Here is a 21,616-nt window from a genome sequence, read left to right on the forward strand (position 1 = left end):
GGGAGGGTGAGGGTGCAAGGGCAAGCTCTGGCCTTCCCAATGCTAGTTTGGTATTGCAGGAGGTCCAGGCCTGGTGCCAGTTCCCTGTGGAGGGGACACCTGCCTGTTTTTTCTTAAGGGCCACACACGCAAAGGTACCCATCAGCATATTTGCCTAATGTGGGCCATGTGTTTTATAGTCACGCTCAATGCTGGCTACATTTAATCAGCTTCATAGTTGGTTTGCATTGCTGAGCATATCTGTTTTTGGCAGCAGTTTAATGATAGATGATGTGTTTAGTGAGATTTCCTTGTATGTGATTATAAAACGAGGGGCCAACCTACACCAGGTGCATTGATTGATCACAGCAAGAGCAGATTTTTTTTTTCATTTGTGCAAAGATAGGACCCAAGGCATATTGAACTTTTCCTTTAGAAACAGCACTTTAAATTGTACATGAAAACAAATTGAAACCAGTGAATTTTTGAAGGCACAAGGGAATATGCAGTCTGCGAGAGATGACTAAATAAGAGCACAGCAGTATTTGGCACTAGCTGAAGTTAAAGCATGGACTAGAAATCATTTGGAAATCCAAGAGTTTTAAATTTTGAATTGTTACTGATACTACATTTATTAATTTGTCGATTAGTGTGTACTATGGATGCTTGTAATTCTAAGAAGTACTGGGGATTTATAGTGACTGTAAGATCTTCAGAATGTCTGATAGTGAAAATACCATGCGTGTATAACTATAGAATTCTAAACAAATTTCTAGTCTTCATGAAAAGCAGAATGCAAATTCAGCCATTTTAGTTTCACGTTTCCGCAACACAAGCAAAATACTTTTTTAATCTTTTTTTAAATTTCTTCTAGGTCTTGGTACCCCATCTGAATGAAATCCTAAAGTACTGAAAAATTAGTGGGCATTTTGTTTAGGATGAGATCATTGTTTCTTTCTTTTAAATTTAGGTGTCTGCTTTTCCTTTTGGTTTTATTGCAAAACTCACTAACATTTAGCTCATTGTTCCTTCTCAAAAAAATTGTTCTCCTTTTAGTGAAGCTCCATATGAACTTGGCTACAGATTCCTTTTGTATGTTTCCTTTTAGAAAAAAAACTGTTCCACATGAGATCTCCTGGATCAGTGTCTAGTGGCCATGTCTTTTATGATGCTCCCGCCAACACCTTGAGTAAAGCAAAGCCCTCTACTACTTGAATTAATGGAGCAGTTCTACAAACTGTTAGAAGTAGTAAATGTGGTACCTCTCCACAATTTCAATCTTGACGCTATATTCATAGCTCAAGATATCTCAACACGGTGTGTGATTCCTCAAACTGCCCTTCCTCAACGTGCCCCCTTGTGTTTCTGCAAAGAACCTTCCTCAACTGGGATTTCATTCTTCAAAGTAAAAAACAGAAGTCAGTGATGTCCCTGTTTCCCATTTCTTCACACACTTATCATCCCATCTTCTTTTCAGTCTTTTACCTCTAAGCTTTCTACTTGCTCCACTCACACCATCCCTTCTCCTGATGTCCTTTATGCCTGCTCTCATTCCCTTCTCACGCTATACTGAGGCTCCTTCCTTTAGCAATACAAGCTTTCAGTAGTTTCTCCTATTTTAAAATCAAACAAGCCTGCCACCTCCATGAAAAGGGGTCATCTGTTTATTGTGTTGTGCACTTCCTCACAAAGTGATTAAGGCCTACAGGCTCAGTCACTATCCAAATAATATATTGCTTGCATTAGATAAGATATGCATGAGCAAACATAATTTGTATAAAGTTACATTCATCCAAAAAGTTTGGAAACTGGTTTACTAAGGAGAGTTTACTGTTACGGTACACTGAATTATAGTCTTGTGGTACTTCAAAGATGTGTACTTATTGAAAAGGTAAGCAACTTGTAAATGAAGCTTCATTCTGCTATCAGATCAGCAGCATTTTTGGTTGAAGGGTGGGAAGGAAATTTCCATTTTCTTCTTATGTGCAGTTAAAGTTCTGGGTATTAGTCATTGATCTAGTACAAAAAAGAACATTCATCTGAAAGGCAACTCTTCCCAAATACTTCACAAGCAACTCCTTCGTTGCTTTTTTACTTCCAGGCCATGGTCTTGGGCCACCAGGGGCCTTGACCTGGCTAGCATGGTTGTTCATTTCAGCCTGCCTCCTTACAGCTGACCACACAGACTAGTCAGGGCTGACCTGAAGCCTCCATCTGAAGCCTTTGCTGACTGGCCTGAAACCTCTGCCCACTCCCTGCCATTGGAGTCTAGGTCAGCTGACCCTCCATTCCTCCATAGAACGTCCTACACAGGAACAGAAAGTGTCTGTGTAACAGGGTTCAACTTGATGCTAGACCAGTGGTGCTCAACCTTGGGGTGGGCCACCCCTCCCACACACACACATGCAGCAGGATTGGGTTCTAGGTGACCAGCACCATCCCTGCACAGCCCTACATGCTGGGATTGGGCAACAAATCCAGCATGTAGGACCTAGGGTTCTCCAGGGGTGTAAAGATTTGCCATCAGGGCAGCAGCACCACTGTTCTCCTGCCACCAAATTTCTGGACCCATGGGGAGCCCTGTAGGTCAGATTACAGCACCATGGGCCAGATCTGGCCTCTGGGTCAGAGTTTGAGCATCACTGTTCTAGACGGCTTTGTTGTTCCCTCTGGCTTGTACTCTGACTCTGCTCTCTGCTTGATCTTCTGTTTCAACCCAGCTTACTCTTTGGCTGCTCCCTGCCTGATCTCCCAGCTTCTGACTCAGCTTGTTCCTAGACCCTGCTTTGGATTGATCTTCTGGCAACCTGACCTGGCTTGTTCCTGGCTTCTGCCTACTCTTCCTGATCTCAGTCCTCAAATAGCCCAAGACCTGGCCACCCACATTCTGGCATTACACCTGTGTTGCTGTCAAAAATCAAAAGTGGAGCGATAGGCCAGTGCATGATGAGAAGAGGTACATTTGCTGGTGGCATGGCCAGCCACTCCTACTGAAAAATAAACTTCTAGCTAAGAGAATCGTTTTGAAATAGAGATAATGGCACCATTGACATTTTGTAGTTCCTTGGCACAGTTTGGTTCAGCATCTTCCTACTAGGATTAACAGAAATGCAGCCCCTTTATCTCTGCTTAGAGACAGCCTTTTTCTCTCCAATACAGACTCTGCAGCTGGGACCTCTGCCCCTTGTCCCTGTATTCTGGACTTATCTTTATTTCGCAAACCACCTTTTTTCTTTCCTTGATGTAAAATATCCAGCGGCTTTGATAGAAGGCATCAACATGCAATTCTTAATAAATAAAAAGTCATTGCAAAGTGAGAGCAAGTTCAGGGGAAATACTAGCTCTTATTCCCTTATATGATGTTAAAGAAGATTGAAAGTACAAGGCCCTTCTTAACATCAAACCCTTATTCTAATAAATCTAACTTTTTTTTTTGAAAATCTTAACCATTATCTTTTGTAGAATCTGTTTTCCCAGTGCTCACTAGCATTTATTGGAATTATCTGTGTAAATCGTTTTGTGTTTCTGAGCACAACAAACTTCCGTTAACATGGGAAGAATAAATCATATTAAACTCATTTCATTCCTATAGAAACATCATTTACTAAGATTAATTAATTGAGTGTAAAACACTTTGAAAATGAAATATACTATTTAAATGCACTTCTTATACATTGCACAAATCAATTGATTTGTGTGGATTTCTAAAACTCTTGTATGTAGAGGCACGGATAAATTATTGCCTAATCCAAAGTATAATCAATAATTTAGACCCAAGATTTATTCAACTTCAATTTAAAAATGATCTGAAACCAGTTAAAAAGTATATAATAACTATTGGGTTTCTATATTTTAATATCCATCTTCCCTTTATGCTGTAAGAGCAATAGGGTATAAATAACTGTTTGTTATGAATAATTCAAAGAAGTTTAAATTTTTAATAATTTAATAATTATAAACTCACTAAAAATCAAACTTTTGCTGCTTTCCTAAAATTAGAACTGAAGTACCTGGGTTATCTTTTGTGTGTTATAAATAAAGAAAAGTACAGAGTACAAGATAAAATGGACAGACATTTTAAACATCTGTGAATATAACATGGAATGTTAGACACATTATCAGAAGAAGAAAAGTAATAAAATCTAACAAGTGATTTCACAATAATGAGTCCTATTGCAAAGAGACCAGATCTTTTGTCAGTATTGAAACTGGATTCTTTAACATAAAACCTTATTAAATACTGATCATAGCAGTGTTTGGTTGTGTTTGCTATGGCTGTCAATACAATTTTACTAAATATTGTTTTTAAGTTATCATGTTTAATTTCTTTTAACTAAGACCCCAACCATTATTCTCTTTCCTCCTAATAAAGTGAACCACTTCACACACAATGATTAATCCAGATATTGACAATTAAAACATTAAATCCCTTCCCAACTTGTCTTGTAATCATCCTTTTAAAGATGATCCTTTTGCTTTTGAATCTACAGTATTTTACATTTATTTTGGCCAAGCGTGAGAAGCATCTAAGTTCTAACTGGTGTTCTTACTTATTTACTTCAGCCCATTGTCTTGGTAGCTGAAATGTTTGAATATGTTTTGTGCTATCACAAGTTATGTCTTGCTGGGTCCATCTACACATGCCATTAAGGTGATGTGATAAACTCCAGCGCAGCTTGCACTGGAGTCGGCTGCTTCTAGGTGCAGCGTCTGTACATGTGCCCAGGACCGCAGCAGTTTGAGCTGGGGTTACAGGCTCCAGGGTCAGCCCTGGTCTCCAGGTGGCAGCACTGGGCAGTGGAGGGGCTGGCTAACAAGTGCCAAAACTGCAGAGCTGTGTAGCTGACTCCTCACCTCCACCCCGAGTCTGCTGCCAGCCTGGGGCTGCTCTGCCTTGGCTCAAACTGCTGCAGTCCTGGTCACCGTCCGCACATGCATTTCTGCTCAGTAAATGACTCTGCCATGGGAGAGTACTACCTTACAGTACAGTTAATTTACTGAGTCCTAATACCAGTGCATGTATAACCAGTGATGCTTTATTGCAGAGCTGTTTAGTCAACTCTGCAGTAAAGTATAGATACACCTGCTTTGACAGTCTTAGGGTGTAGTTGCTGGTGAACAGTTCAGTGAAGCTAAGTATTATATCTGTGGCTTGAGCACACTAAATGTAAGCTGCACTACCTATTCCTGAAACATTTGTTCCTGGAAAACAAGGAGTGGGGGAAACCTGCCAGCCCTCTACTCAACCCATGTTTTGTGGGCACACTGGGTTCCCTCAAGAAAATGTTGTGCAGGCATGTAATGTGTGTATGTTAAGGAGGATCTGGGCCTTGGTGAGAAGACAGTTGCCATCAGTGGGAAAGGAAGAACTGTACAATTCTAGTAACTGGAAATTATGACACATTCTTAGTCTTTTGGGAATGATCTAGACTGGAATTCAATGTTTAGTGTAGAACATCATTAATACTCTGCTAGTGTAACATAGGACCAGTGTGTACGCAGTGATATTCCTGGACAATGATATAAAATAAAAGAATAATGATGATATGCAAGATAAAAGCTGAAAAAGTAGGACTGCTTTAGAACACCTGGTTGAAGTTTGACATGGTATTCTACAGGTTTGATTGTTCATCCAATTGATTATGATCAGTTTTATCACTTGTGATTAATTCAGCTAGGAGAACTTCGGTCTCACAATTTGTCACCAACAAATCTCAAGTCTGTTCACAAGTCATCCTTCTTGTATATTTACAATACATGAAAAAATAAACTCCTGGAAGTAAAAATAACTGTACAGAGGTATTTTAGGGAGCAATATGAAACTAGAAGCCTGTTTTCACTGAGTATTTTGGAATTCAGTGTACTCTTTTTTTTCTTTTATGCCCCCCTGCACTTATGGTTATTCATTAAGAAGTCAAAGGATTAAACCCAGAATAGAAGCTAAAACAAATGCAAACACTAAAACTTGTTTTAAAAGGATATTCCAGTATGTTTGGGTTCTTTCCTGTAATGGCCATTAGATAAACTGATAGAGCTTCGTAGTCATTTCATCTTTTTCTTTATTCACCAGTCATTAAGTAAGAATGCATCAGTCTTTGACTTAGCAACTGAAATCCTTGTGCATCTCATGTAAGTCCCCGTGAGAATTCAGTAATGGTTTGTTAGTATGGGTGCACGTGCTGTTTCTTTACAAGTTTTTCAAGTGTCAGCTTTTTGGATAAAATATACTGTGCAGCAGATAAGAAACTTCACATATTATTGGGTTGTTTGTCATTCGTTGTACATTGTACACTTTGAGCCTTGAGGTGGCATCATAAAGCTTTAGGTAATCAATAATATGATCAATATTGGTAATCAAATACTAGATAAAATATTAATGTTTGGGCTTTGTCTTATTAAAGGAATTGTATAAAATCAAACAGATCACCTATATTTACATATTTTAAGTTGGCTGCAAGTGGTTTAGAGACAAACATTTTGGATTATGTAAAACTGGAACTTGTGCAAATTAGTTTTGTCCCAGGAATAACTAGGCACTTTTTGGGAACAATACAACAGTACATGCATATGGATATTAATTGTATATTCTCTTTTCAGATAAATTGTCTGATTTCACGTTGCCCATGTGACATTTACAGATGGTACTTAAACTATCATTACAATTTTTATGTTTTAGATAGAACTTTATATCTGTGATACAGAATGCCCCTCTGCTTTTCCCCACTCCAAAAACAATTCCTAACCACCCCCACCACATGAGAAAACATGCTAAATGGAAACATATATGTTTTCTAAAACAACTTTTCCAGGAAATCTGGGGCAAGACCTGTCTTTCTCAAGAAAGCCTATTAGGCTTGGCAGGGAAAAGGCTTTGGAAGTTCTTTGGAAGATATTGTAATTAAAAGATTTGTTCAAATGTGTGTGCGCTTTTTTTTTTTTTCCTTTTGAGGAGTTTAAAGAAATCCCTCCCTCCTTAAACTGATTACCTCTCAAAAAAGAACTCCTTGGCATTAAATACCAGTTAAGCTGCTGCTGTGCTGATTTGACTGTTCCTTTCTGTTAAATGTAAAACAGTTTTGTTAATCTTCTGATTTAGATATTTTAATAGAAAGTAAATGTTTAACTTGCTTTGGTTGCATCTCAACCTTTATTTAATCCACAAGAACTTTTGTAATAAAATGAAAACATGCTTTCATTTCATTTAAATAAAATATGTTATCAGTAGGCTTGCTATTTTAAGCATTTCAGCATGTACTTTTTAAACTGGAAATTAAAATATCAAATGCTTTTAGTTTTTTAAGCAATGACCAAGTCATATTAAATTTGGCAAAGGGGTGAAATTAAAATATTGAGTTACGTTATAGTGTTTTTTTCACTGCCACATAGGTTGGAGTCCCACACAGGGGTCTGTCCTGGGCCTGGTGCTGTTCAATGTGTTTATTAACAATTGGAATGCTAGCATAGAAAGTTTCTTGAACAAGCTTGCAGATGGCATGAAACTGGGAAGGATTGCAAATACTTTGGAGAATGTGAGCACAATTCAGGAGGATCTCAACAGATTGGAAAGTTGGGTTAGAGCTGACAGGATGAAGTTCACTGTGGACACATGCAAAGTGTTACACCTCAGGAAGAATAATCAAAAGCACAAATCTAAAGTGGGTTACACCTGGCTAGATGTCAACACTTATGGAAAAGGACCACAACAAGCTCTGTATGAGCGCAGTGCAATGCAACCTCACAAACAGTGAGTGTGGTTTTGGGATGCATTGATAGAAGCATTAGGTGCAAGATGGGGAAAGTGATTGTGCCTTTCTGTGTGGCACTGGTTAGACCTCATCTGGAGTACTGTGCAGTTCTGGACTCCTCTTTTAAAAAGGATGTGGAGAAGTTAGAGAGGGTCCAGAGTAAGGCACAAAGATGATCAAGGACTTGGAAGGCAAATCAAACGAGGAGAGGCTGAAGGAGCTAGGCATATTCAGCTTGCAGAAAAGGATCTTACAAGGGAACATGATAGCAGTCTTCAAATACTTGAAGGACTGCCATAAAAAAGAGGGAAAGCACTTTTTCACTCTTGCTGCAGAGAGGAAGATGTGGCCCAGTGGCTTGAAGTTGCATCTGGAAAAACTTCTATACTGTTAGATAAGTGAGGCAGTAGAATAGATACCTAGGGAAGCTAGGGACTCTCACTGGAGGTATTCAAGAAGAGGTTGGATAGCCACTGGTCAGGGATGATGTAGGCGTAGCCATGTCTGGGTTTTACTATGGGTATTGCCCACGCTTTTGGGATTTGCTGGTTGCCACCGCCCTACCACCGCTCACCTTTCTGCTACATGTCAGGGTGTTTTTAAGGCTTACTAGATGCACTGGGAATTGGCTACAGCCAAGGTTGAAGCCTGACTAGGATGTGGCAGTGCTCCTGCTGGGACCAAAGCTAGAGGTTCCTGGCAGAGGGTCTTGTCCAGGGGTGGGCAATTATTTCAGGTGGAGGGCTGCTTTACCAAGTTTTGGCAAGCTGCCAAGGGCCACATGGGTAGCCTTGCCCTTGACAGGTGCCCCGCCTCCTGTTCACCATTTTGTGACCGGAAATCCCATCCCTTAATCCCTGACCTTCACCCCAGAAGTCCCTCCCCCTGAAAGTACTCCTTTCAGCAAGGGGTTTTGCAATCTTAGAACCAGGAAAAAAGCAAATTATATTAAGTAAACATCTACACCATTCATTCATTTCAGAAAAATATTTTCGTCCTGATTTACATGTGTTTGTGCAGTGCACATAGAGGTGATTGTACAGTAGCTTAAAATGAAGTCTTACTCTTGTATATTGTGGGGGGGTATATAGGTTTGTGGGGGGTTGTGGACGTGTGGGTATGGGGTTTGTGGGGGGCTGTGTGTGGGGAGAGGGTAGCTGGGGTCTGCGTGTATGGCAGTGCAATGGGGGGGGGTGAGTGCATGTGTATGGTGGGGGGGGTATGGGGCTCACCCTGTGAATACACACACTCTCTGCCCCTGCTTGTGCGCGCGCGCACACACACACACACACACACACACACACACACACACACACACACACACACACACACACACACACACACACACACACACACACACACACACACACACACACACACACACACACACACACACACACACACACACAGTATGGCCCCAGGCTCCCCAGTCCAGTGATGCAGCTGGGAGCCACATGGTAGCAGAGCAGAGCAGGGGCAGGTAGAGAGTGAAATGGCGGTGGGGGGCTGGGCTGGGCTGCTCAGTCCTGCTGAGGGCTCCCCTTGGGTCCTACTGTCCCTGCCTCCTGTCATCTTTGACAGACAGCCAGGAGCAAATATTAATTTACTGATATTTTTAGGGACCCTTCAGGCCAGATAGATTGGCCTACTGGGCCGAATCCAGCCCGTGGGCTCTCTTTTGCCCACCCCTGGTGTTGTCTGACTCAGGGTCAGACTGATCTCCATATTTGGGATCAGGAAGGATCATGGACTGTGTGGGTTTTTGCCTCCCTCTGTAACAGCAGGCATATCTATCTATCTGGGATCTTGTGCATATATTGATAAAATTTTGTAGAAGTAGGCTGTTTGGCTGCCATGGTTCCCCTGCTTTACTTGTGGCAGGTTAGGGTGTTAGGTCTGTGTTGTGTCAAGGGTTTATGGTAGTCTTATGTAGAATTTAGATTATGCTTTGTATGCAGTGGTTTGGATAGGGAGGATCCTAACTCAGGCAGGGGGTTGGATAAGATGACCTCTGGAGGTCCCTTCCAGCCCTACTTTTGTATGAGTCTATGAAACTATTTTTTTTGAAAGAATTTTTAGATTTCAAGTGGTTCAGTGTGGTCAGTGTCACTGTTTGCTCTTGAAGCCAGCGCTGAGAGGCTGGTTTAATATCAACTCATGGAAAGAGTGCCACCTTCAACATACTGGCATTATTTCTTGCAGCATTTGGATTTTCCTAGGAGTGGCTTCCATTCAAGGGGTGAACAGATTTAATGTTGGCCAGCATGTGAGATTATACTTTAAGGCAGTATGGATATAGAGGATAATGCTTAGAAGACAAGATTTAGGTCTGTTGTTCTGAAGCTGTTTTCTCTTGGGTCAGTGCCCCTGCCTCTCCCTTCCCCCTTCCTCCCTCCAGTAAAAAAAGATATGGGGGTCAATCAAAATACTTTACTCATCAGTACCCTAAAACAATGCTAGAGTCCGACTCTGCCAGTCCATGTCATAGGGCATCTTTGTAGTTACTCTGAGAATTATGGAATGTAAATATTCTTTTTCCTACGAACATCTATGGGTTTAATAAATCCAGACCATTTAAAAAGGTTTTGTCTAAGGGTACAAATGTTTAGCAAGGCTTTTGATACAGTCTTCTACAACCTCACAGGCAAGGTAAGGAAGTATGGGGTGGATAGAAAACTGGCTGGCTCATCAGGCTGAGAGGGTAGTGGTCAATGGCTCAATGTGTAGTTGGCAGCTGGTATCAAGTGGCGTGCCCCATGAGGTCAGTCCTGTGGCCAGATTTGTTCAATATCTTTGTTAATGACCTGGAAGATGGGATGAAGTGAACCCTCAGCAAGTCTGCAGATTACACCAAGCTGAGGAGAGTAGTAGATATGCTGGAGGGAAGATTTAAGGTTTAGAGAGACCTAGACAAATTGAAGGATTGGACCAAAAGAAGTATCATGAGGTTCAATAAAGAGAAGTTTTAAGTCCTGCATTTAGGACAGAACAATTGCATTCACTTGGTACAGACTGGGTACGGACTGGCCAGGCAGCAGCTCTGCAGAAAAGGACCTGGGGGTTACAATGGACAATATGCTGAATTTGAACCAACAGCATGCCGTTGTCGTCAAGAAGGCTAGTGGCATTCTAGGCTGCGCTGGTGGATGTGTCGCCAGCAGATCAAGGGAAGTGATTCTTCCCCTCTGTTCAGCAATAGTGAGGCCACATTTGGAGAACTGTGTCCAGTTTGGGTTCCCCACTACAGAAAAGATGTGGACAAATTGGAGAGAGTCCAGCAGATATCTTGATGTCTTCAAATAGATGGTGGTTCTTTGAGAAAGTTTGTTCATGGGAACAGAAAGTACGTGGATATGCCAACAAACTAACCAGGGACATAGATGATGTTATGTTGTTTCGAATCCTTCAGTGTTCCTTTAGCTTTTACACAGTGTGCTCTTGATTTCAGATAGCTCAAAAATGTTACAAGCAGATCTGAGTTTAATCGCAACTAAACTTTATAACCTTCTGTTCTGGTCCTCTTTCTGACGTCAAAGTGTAATTGCAGTGAAACCTATATTAAATGACCATATAAAGGAAAAACTGAAAATGGTCTGTTTAAGAAAGATGGTGCAGTAAAGGAAGATGTGAAAATTGCTTGAAAAGTTGGACAGTGTATCCCATACAACTAAATCACACTTACTACATATGAAACACTTGTTGATAAAAGATTTTAAAAATAAGTTTGTACTGCATTGTATTTTCTAATCATGCCTAGTTGATAGAAAACACTATCCTGTTTATAAGGGTGTAGGCTGTAGCTGTGTTTGTCTAAGGATATAAGCAGACAAGGTTCTTTGGGTAAATCTGATATCTTTTATTAGACCAACTAAAAATCTTAACTTAAAGTTGGTCTAATAAAAGATATCAGATTCACCCAGAGAACCTTGTCATTCTGTTTATAAAGCATTTTAAAAATAAGTTTGTATTATGACACATTTGCTAAAAACATATTTAAAACAAAAACACTCATTTTTAACCAAAACATCTGTGTTTACTGCTGTTGACATGAGATGATAATGTGATTTAATTATTTAACATCCTTTCTACTTTTTCATATAAAAGCTTTAAATAACACATACAGCTGCATCCTGTGTGGCCAGTTTCTCTCTACTCTAGCCCACTTCCCAGAGTCAAATCTTAGGCCTGTTCATGAGTGGCAGTCTGATTCAGGTCTCATGCACTCTGCCAGGGTGATTCCACCCATGGCAGTTGCATCTGAATCCCTACAGAAGTAAAGAAAACACCTATAAGTCTGGGAATTTACCTGATTCCTCTGTACAATGCCTCCCATCATCCTTATGCAGTGATAGGGAGTGAGCACAGAGCGAGGTGAGAGATGGAGGGTGTGTCTACATCACTGTGAGGGAAGGAGGGTGGGGGAGTAGGGGAAGGCTCTGAATATTTGTCATCTCCCTAGTAACAGGGTAGGGGCCCTATTACGTCCCCCCTTTTCCTGTTTTGGAGCTTATGGCCATGTATGACCCATGGGTCCTCCTCTTTATCCTTCCTTGAAAAGGAATTGGTGGTGTTGTTTCACTTCCCGGATCGATGTTCTGTGGTAAAATCATAACTTTGTAAATTTAAGCTCCATCTCATTACTCCGGAGTTACCATATTTCACACAATTTAGCTACTGTAACAGGGCACGATCTGTTACTACTGTAAATGATTTCCCCACCAGGTAATACCTACAGCTTTCCATGGCTCATTTAACTGCCAGATACTCCTTTTCTACAGTGGTATATACCTGTTCATGCAGATGCAATTTGTGGCTTATGTATGCTATGGGGTTTTTCTTCCCTTCTTCCTGTTGAGATGATACTGCCCCAATTGCTAAATTGCATGCATCCATTTGCGCCCAAAAGGGTTTCGTAAAATCAGGAACATGTATCACAGGGTGCGTACATAGTACTTCTTTAACTTTCTGGAAAGCCTCAGTTTCCAAATTTTATTCGGTGCCGCTGCTTTAGCTAGTTCAGATAATGGCAGTTATCTTTGAAAACATTGGTGCTAGCCACCAATAATAATTATCCAACACTAAGAAGGCATGTACCTGCCTCTTAGTACATGGTAAGGGGTATTCCCTTAAAGCTTGTACCTTATCCACCAGGGGCTGGATCTGACCACCCCTCACCAGAAATCCTAAATTCTGTGCCTCCTGTTGGCCTAAAGCACATTTCTTGGGGTTGGCCGTGAGGCTGGCCATGCACAGCTTCTGACGTACAGCTTTGAAGGCCTCCAAGTGTCCTTCTCAGCTTTTGGAATAAAATTATTGTCATTGATGTAGGTGGCAATATAGTCATGGCATAAATAATATGCAGTCTGTAAGGTGCAGGAATGCGGCTGCAGCCCTATGCAACCCAAAAAGCATGCACAAGTACTCAAGAGGCCCTATAGTGTGGTGAAGGCTATCTTTTCACTGGATTAGGATTCCATGGGGATCTGCCAATACCCTTTAGACAAGACCAGAATGCAGATAAACTGGGCCCCACTGATCCTCTCAATTAGGTCTTACACTCTTGGTATGGGGTAAATGTTGATTTCACCATTTTGTTTACTTTGTAAAAATTACACATGCATGCATAGTTCCGTCCTTTTTCAGTACCATCACCATTGGATTTATCCATTCACTACAGGTTTCCTGGTTGACTCTTTGGCCCAACATCTGTTGCACTTCTTTTTGCACTGTCTCCTGGTGTCACTGTGGGATTCATTGCCAACTCTCCAATACCACTCTGCTAGGTGCAGTTTTAGGCGAGTGTTCAATCCAATGGGTGGTCCCAGGAGAAGGGGAGGAAGTTGGCAGAGAAAATGTCTGGGAATCTCTTTACCAGTCCCTCTAGCTCAGGAGTGGGCAAAATGGCCGACCCGGCCGGCAGCCGGGCTCCATTTCCCAGCAGCCCCTGCCTGCATGGCTGGGTCTGGTCTCCATGGAGACCCCAGCTGAAGGTGTGCCTGAAAGCTCAAGGCTGGGTTGCCATGGAGACCAGTGAAGCAGGGCAGGGGGCTGCTCCAGAGCCTCTGGGAGCTTCCAATGGGGGCAGCTTGCTCCGGAGCCAGGGCACAGCTGCGATCTATAACCTGCATGCTCCGGGCAGGGGTGCGTAGCCAGGGGATCAAAGCTCTGCCCCTGCAGCAGACCAGGCTGTTACCACTGCAAGGAGTTGGGGCAGAGCCGCGATCCGCTGCTTGTGTGCCTCTGCTCAGAGCATGCAGGCTACAGAACGTGGCTCTGTCCTGGGTCTGGAGCAAGCTGACCCCATCGCAAGATCCCAGTGGCTCCGGAGCAGCCTCCTGCCCTGCTCTGCTGTGCACCCTGCCAGGGTGGCTGAGGATGGTTTCCATGACAACTTCAGTCTTGAGGTTTTGCAGCTGTGCCTGGGGTCCCCATAGAGACCGGCCCCAGCCATGTGTAGGGGTGGCTGGGAAATGTAGTCCACTGCTGACTGGGCCGGACTTTGCCTGTCCCTGCTCTAGCTGCTTTATTGTGCCACCAACAGTCATTTTCCTATTTGCACCGTACTCTGCTCGCCTTGCTCTGGTACATGAGGCCTGAAACTCCTGCTGCTCGTGGCCAGACATAATAAACAGTGATTCCCTTCCATTCAGTTTTTCCAGCATGTTACTATGATAGCTCTGTTGTGTCTTCCTTCAGCTTGGTTGCCAAATTTCATAGTAGATGGGCCTCGCCTTCCTATTAATCTCAGAAGAGCCTTGCCAGTAAGCCATTAATTTAAAGGCCTCATTGGGCAACAGCATCAACATCCTATCGCCTACCTTGAGCCTACATTCACAGGCCCAGCAGTTACAAGATTCTGCCTGTTACTCTTGTTTGTTTCTAAGATTCTCTTGAGCAGTTGCCCACATAAGACGAGGCCTCTCCCTCATCTGTAATACATGGTATACTAGGCTTTGGGCCAACCTTTCCTGTGCTGCCCAGCCTTCTTGGATCAGGTCCAAAAGCCCTCTTGGCTGGTTCCCATAACAGTAATTTGAACAGGGAAAATCCTGTATACCCCTGGGGCACTTCTCTATACAGGAACATTAAAGGAGCCAGCAGCTTGTCCCAATGTCTTGGATCTTTATTTACCATCCTTTTGAGCATTCCCTTCAGGGTCCTGTTAAACCTTCTCACCAACATGTCAGTCTGGGGATGGTACAACAACACCTGGATCTCTTCTAGCTGCAAGATTCAGTACACCTCGTGGAACACTCAGGACATAAAATTGCTCCCCGATCTGTAAGTATCTCCTTAGGGAGGCCTACCCAGGTGAAGATTTTAAGTCATTCATCAGCAGCCTTCTCCGCAGTAACAGTTTGCATGGGTACTGCTTCAGGGTAGCATGTAGCATAATTCACTAGCAGTAAAATAAATTGGTACTCCACCATGCTCTTTGGCAGCTGCTGTACGATGTCTGTTTTCACCCACTTGAAGCGCTCTTGTGTAAGAGGCATAGGTACCATAAGTGCCTTTGGCAGTCTCCCAGGATGAACCTGCTGGCATATGGCACAAGACTGGCAAAAATTTTCTACTTCCTGCTGGATTCCTGCTCAAAAAAACAAAACAACCAAGCAACCATTTACGGGTTATATCACTATAGAGCCCCACCTGTGGAAAGCTTGTGGGACACTCGCATGAGAACCTGGCAGTATACATTTGGTATGAGCAGCTGTGCTGACTCTTCACCATGGGTCTGCCCTTGATCCCTATACAACAACCCCTGTCTCACTTTGATCTGGGGAAGTGCCTGGTAGGCCTGTGCGAAATGGTACCGTTTCATTTTGACTAGCATCTGTGTTTCGACAGAACAGCATTTTGTTTCAAATTTAATTTCTATTCAAAACCGCTGTTCCGTTTCGTTTCGTCGAAACAGTTACGCTGTTTCAACGCTTCGCCCATAGGCTATAATGGGGAAGCTTGAAACAGCCTATAACTTTGTCATTTCTGGCTTGATTTGGCTGAAACTTGCAGGAATGGTAGCCCCTTCTGAGGGCATGAAGCCTGCCAAGTTTCAAGGAGATAGGTGCAGGGGTTTGGGGGAAACTGCACCTCAGGCTTCTGACAAGCAAAACTTGTGACATGGGTGACACTATGTGTTAAGGCGCAGCAGGGTGAAAGCTGCAGGCTTGCTAGCCCCTGCTGAGGCTGCAAAGCCTGCCAGATTTCAAGGAGATGGCAGCCAGAGGTGCAGGGTCCTAGGACCCAGAAGCCCCTGCACCTGACGGACAAAACTTGTGACATGGGTGGGTGACATTGTGTGCTTTAAGGTGCGCCCTCGCTCAGCTGACACCAAGGCAGAAAGCAGGGCAGTTCAAACAATGCTGCCTTTTATACAGTTTTTCCATCCCTCTCCTAGAGCACTGGGATTGGAAGGGACCTCAGGGAAGGATCACAGTCACTGGCCAGCTACACAGTCAATAATAAGAGCACTCCTTCCCCCTCCCCCCCTGCTTCCCCCTCCCTCTCCTTACTTTAGTTTCTGTTTCCCTGCAGGCAAGCACAGCTTGAGCTTCAAAACTTAAAATGTGTAGAAAATTTTGAAATGCTTCGACTTGCCTCATTTCGTTTCAAGGCTGTTTGGAAGCTCTCTGTTTCATTTCGATTTTGTGGTTTTGAGCTCGAAATGAGTCGCAACAAAATTGCTGGTGAAATTTTGCACAGCCGTAGTGCCCTGGCCAGCTTGGGTGGTAGCACCTCCTTGTCGTTGTGGGCTATATTCTTCTCCTCAAATATGTGGTTAAAGCTGTTATCCTGCTTTTGCTCCACACATAGCTGCCTATACTCCAACAGCTGACCAACATTCATCTCTTTTGCTTCATCAACTACTTGGGCAGATTCAGGCTTTGGGTCTACATATTCTCTTACCAGCTCCTTTTCTGGTTTCAAGGGGTAGTCTTTCCACAGGCTTTATTATCATTTCAGCCTTTCACCAACCTGTCTAGGAGCTTGTGGAACAAAGCCCAGTCGTGCCCTATTGGGGCTGAATACAACAACTTTAGGAGCAAGGCATGCTAAGATTTGATAGGTGTTCCCTGCTACCTTCATCTGTGTTTTCACTTGTTCATAGCACTTGGGTTCCCCATGGATGCAGACGAGTGTGCACCATTAAGTGTCATAGGGCATCTTTTATTATGTCCTTCCCAACTAAGATTTAGTTAGACCCTGTGTCTACGAGTGCTGGTACCTGTTGTCCCTCTACCCAGGCCTCAAGCATGAGGCATGCTCCATCCTGCCATTCCCCTTGAGCCGATCTGGGATAGGTGATCCTGAACTCACACTCCATTTCTTCCACTTTGGAGTTCTCCTTCCCACCTTATCTTTACTTGCTGATCTTTCCTTTGGCAGCCTCCCTCATGGACAACTCTGAGAACAAGTGCCCTGCACGTCTGCATTGGATACATGTTTGAGAGAGGCCAGGAAGTGCCATTCCTTCCTTTACCTACACCTTTTTCTATGGTTAGGTTCCCTTTTTCAAATGGTTACTTGCCTCTCCTTGCTTTTGCCTGGGTTCTCTCCCTACAGCCATGTAATGTTTCACCAATTTAACTGCTTCTCCCAGCATTTGGGGTTGGTGTCTTTTCACCCAACCCTTTGTTCTACCTTCTGAGTCCCATATGAGCTCCAGTACTATTCACTTTATGACTTCATGCAAAGTCCTTTTCTTTGAGTGGAGCCATATTGTGACCTGATCTTTGAGCAACTACATGACTTGCTGAGAGCTAAAGGCTTCTGCTGTCTTTCTCTTACAAAAACTTTGCTGGTGTATTTCATTGGAAACCTGTAGCCTCTGCAGTACTGTCACCTTCACCTTTTCAAAATCTTCCTTGCATGGCATGCTACTGTATACTGCTTGGGCTTTCCTTGTCAGTACAACTCCTAACCATGTTGCCCACGTGGCCTTTTCCCATTGTGAAGCTATGACCATCTGCTTGAACACTTCTGCAGTTGTTCTGGGATCATCTCCACTCACCATGCATACCACCCTCCCCCCTTCCTCCCACCCCGACAAGAGATCCCAGACTGCTATTCATTGCTTGAGTCATAACCTTGTAGTTTTTTACCACTAGGGCTTGCATCATCTCAGCTTGCCAATGTTGGACTAAATTGGGTCTGCCATCTTAGCCTCCCTTTGTTGGCTCGTTGGCTGTCGCCAGATGTTGCACTATCATCTCTAAAACGTGCTCTATTTCTATTGCCTTAGCTTGAGTGTAGCACCCACTACCCAGGGGTCCTACCGTGTTAGGACTGAAGCCTTTTCACAAATCATCCTGGCCAATGCACTAATTATGTACCCTTGCCTATGGCTCAGAGAGTTAGCACCCAAGTGTCTGGGTCTCTTACACTGGTAACCGAATTCCAACCACAGACTTGTAGCTATCAGAGTTCTCGCCCACCACAACTTGATGGAATATGCTAACTAGAGGCAGTCTCCCCAGAGGAACAGGCTCCAGGATATTTGACCCTTGTCTGGACAAAAGTCCATACTGCCCACCCCGTCCACTGTTACTCTAGCTGTGCCTTGTGGCTCTGGGCCCACTGTTCAGGGTCACAGGCTTCACTTGCAGTGTAGTCTGTCCCAGGCTTTCAGTTGCAAAGCCAGGCAGTGTTGCTGTTTATCCTCCTTAGCAGGCTCTTCCCAGCTGAGCTCAGATCCAGTCCTTTGCCCCCTTATCTGGCTTACGCCAGTGACTCCTGGCTACTCTCCATATCTTTCAGTCTCTGTGCTTCAGCCCTTTTCCTCTCCATTCCAGCCTACTTTCAAGAGTCAAGGCTCAGTTGCATTCATGAGTAGCAGTTTGCTACTCAAGGTGCACGTGCTCTGCAAGAGTTCACTCCATCCACAACAGTTACACCTGAATCCCCATTAAAGTAAAGAAAACACCCCCAAGTCTGGGAGTTTAGCTGGTTTCTCCATACGATGCCTTCTGTCATTCTTACACAGCTGCCGCTTACACTTTACTCTGTGGTGTGGATACTGGTCACCTGCTGCAGTTCCTGGGGACTTCTTTCCCTTTGGTCCGGCTGCTGCTCTCTCCTCCTTCCTTCCTCCCTCAGTTCACCCAGTCAGCCTGGCATATTGTGGTTGCAGCACACCTGACCCCTCCACTTCTGCCCCAGAGATCAGCACTGCCTGTGCCTGCACTCAGCAGTTACCAGGCTTCCACTACTGCAGCCTGAGTCCTTGCCATGGCAACACCTGGAAGTCCCTTAGCCTTAGCCAGGTGCTGCTGCTAAGTGGGTGGGCGTGGTAGTGTGTGTGTGTGTGTGTGTGTGTGTGCGTGTGCGCGCGCGCACAGAGTGAGGTGAGAGACAGGGAGGTGGTGACACAGTAACAAACAAAGGGGGGTATGCTTACATCACCATGGGAGAAAGGTTGGGGGGGGTGGTCTGGGGAAGGCTCTGTTAGTGCTGCTCTTTGAACAAACCTTACATCCCTGTTTTAACCACAAGATTTGCTGCTTCGCTGGTGCAAACAGAGGATACATTTTGTTTCCTGTAAAGTAAGTTTTCCATTTCCATTCAAAAATTAAGATTATGGTGATGTAAAAATCGCGGTTCGTTTCTCGGGAGGTGGAAAAAAACCTTCAGCTACAGACACACTCTATTAGCAACACAAAAGGTATATATTTGCAAATAGGGTCAGAGAGAGAGACAAAAGATCAAACACTCTACCCCCGGGCACAATCATTAGCAGGCTTTTATCCCCTCTCTCCTGACCAGGTGTGCAGAAGGAGGAACTTTTCCAACTCATTTCCGGTTCATACAAACATATATGTAAACATGTCGCTTCATACGTCCCATGTGCATTATAATTAACTACTTAAGTATGCGGGGCGAATAGGCTTAATATGCATTAGGTTATCACGCGTGCGTAGAAGGGATCCAAGGTTACTCAAGGTTCAACCTGAAGGCTAAAATGGCAATTGCTCTTATCTTAGCCTAAGAATGTGGGGGTCATGAAAGAAAGTGTGATTTAGTGTAACAAAGAGATAGTAAATTTGCAGAACAAAGAGAGAGTGATACCTTAGTACAAAGGGCCTTTGGTGGTTTTCCCTTCAATTTCCAACCCCCCGCTTCCCTCTCCCATTAAGGAGACAAGGAGGGCTAGCAGCTGTGTTTTTTTTTCTAAATCTGCTATTGATAATGCATTTTTAATAATATTTCTAACAATATCCCCCCTCAAGATGCTTTCTGATCTTTACTTCATTCGGGCATATCAAGATAATTACGAGGAATTTTTCTGAGGACCATGACCTTTGCAGCAGTCTGTGCTTTTAGAGGGACTGCTGCGACCTGCATTCCTTCTACCGTGGTGGTTATCAATCTAGTGAGACAAGGAATAAGGCAAGGGATAAAAATCAAACCAGTTAGAGCACACAAAAGCACAAACCCTACCTTTTTCCACCAGGGTCCTCCAAATAATTGAAACCACCAGTCCTTATTCCATGTGGTTTCCCACGTTTGTATTGGTACATGGGCTATTTTTCTAATCTCTTTGGCAATCTCTAAGACTGCTTTCCCGTTGTCATCTATTTGGAGGCAACAATTAGAAAGGTTGAGCTTTCCGCAGACTCTGCCTTCCTCTGCAAGTAAATAGTCTAAGGCCATCCGATTTTGGTATATGGCTGCTCTCATCTGAGAACTTTGTCGGGCCAATAACTCGAGAGCAGTGGCGGTCTGGTTAGTAATTACTTCCAAGACTGCCTGCAACCAGATGATTCTATTCAGCATATATATTGGTGTCTGGTATCCCCAATTCCCATCATTAGCCCATGTAGCTGGTCCATAATACTCAATAATCCTCTGAGGAGGCCACTCATCCTCCTTCCACTTTTGGGAGCTACCCTGTGTCAAACTTACATCAATACTTCTCTTGGCCCTTTTCCAATCATCATACAAAGAGACTCCCAGCTTATTTCCAACCTCAGACGGTAACAAAAAGAAAGCTGGTACAATTACTCCCATATAGCAAGTTCCTGTCCACCCCTGTGGTAGTATTGTATAGGCCCGTCGTCCGCAAATCCAATAGTATCCTCTTAAGGCCCTATTTTCTCTATTGGTGGCATTTGGAGGGGCCCAACCATAGGGCATCTCGGGAAACCCCAAGCCTCCTTCTGGACGCAAAGGACCAGCAACTGCGTGGCCTCCTTTCATGGAACATTCCCATAGCCCATCCTGGTTCTTGTCTGTACAATCTGTCCGATCATCACTTTGATTTGTGGCACTCCAATACTTATTAAACCACACAATTGTTCCATTGGGATGCTGCCACACTAGCCGATTATACCCTGGGCTATTAGGATAATAAAGCCGTTCTAATCTTGTAAGGTTCATCCACCTTACTTTTAAAGTCCATATGCAACGGCTGTGTCCCAACCTTTTTCCTGTACCATTATTACTGATGCAATACTCTCCTAACGCCACTTGGGAAAGTTCCCAACTGTGGTTCTCATCCCATTTTTGACTAGTACTTTTAACATCTGCCTTACTACTTACTAGCCATTTCGGGGCCAAAGGAAAAGCCCTCCAAGGCCACTGGCCTCCGGCCTCCCGAAGCCCCCCACAGGCCCAGCAGTTGGTAAGATTAAAAGTACCTGCAATTCTTTCCATCATATCAACATACAAATTTGTCCCTGGGGGAGCAATTTGGGAAAGCGAGGGTGTGAGCCAGCGGTTAAGGTTGCTCAATTCTGCTTCTTTCATTATGCAGATAACAACAAGGCACATTAAGATTCCCACCATATTTTCCCTTTTACTTTCTTGTCTAATTTTCTGAGCTTTGATTAAGCCGTCTCAGGCGCACTTGGAGATCACCAGTAGGTTCACAGCTCCACTTGCTGGCTTCTTGT

At 43.7% G+C, this 21,616-nt stretch overlaps 1 protein-coding gene across 1 annotated transcript in view; it reads left to right on the plus strand.

Annotated features, from left to right (window-relative positions):
* CAMTA1 (calmodulin binding transcription activator 1) overlaps positions 1–21,616 on the plus strand; it is a 1,278,205-nt gene that overhangs the window by 104,738 nt on the left and 1,151,851 nt on the right. The gene's annotated exons all lie outside the window — the stretch shown is intronic.

The sequence above is a fragment of the Crocodylus siamensis genome, chromosome 12, assembly GCF_052110815.1.
Source record: "Crocodylus siamensis isolate JL-2025a chromosome 12, ASM5211081v1, whole genome shotgun sequence".
Lineage (NCBI taxonomy): Eukaryota > Metazoa > Chordata > Crocodylia > Crocodylidae > Crocodylus > Crocodylus siamensis.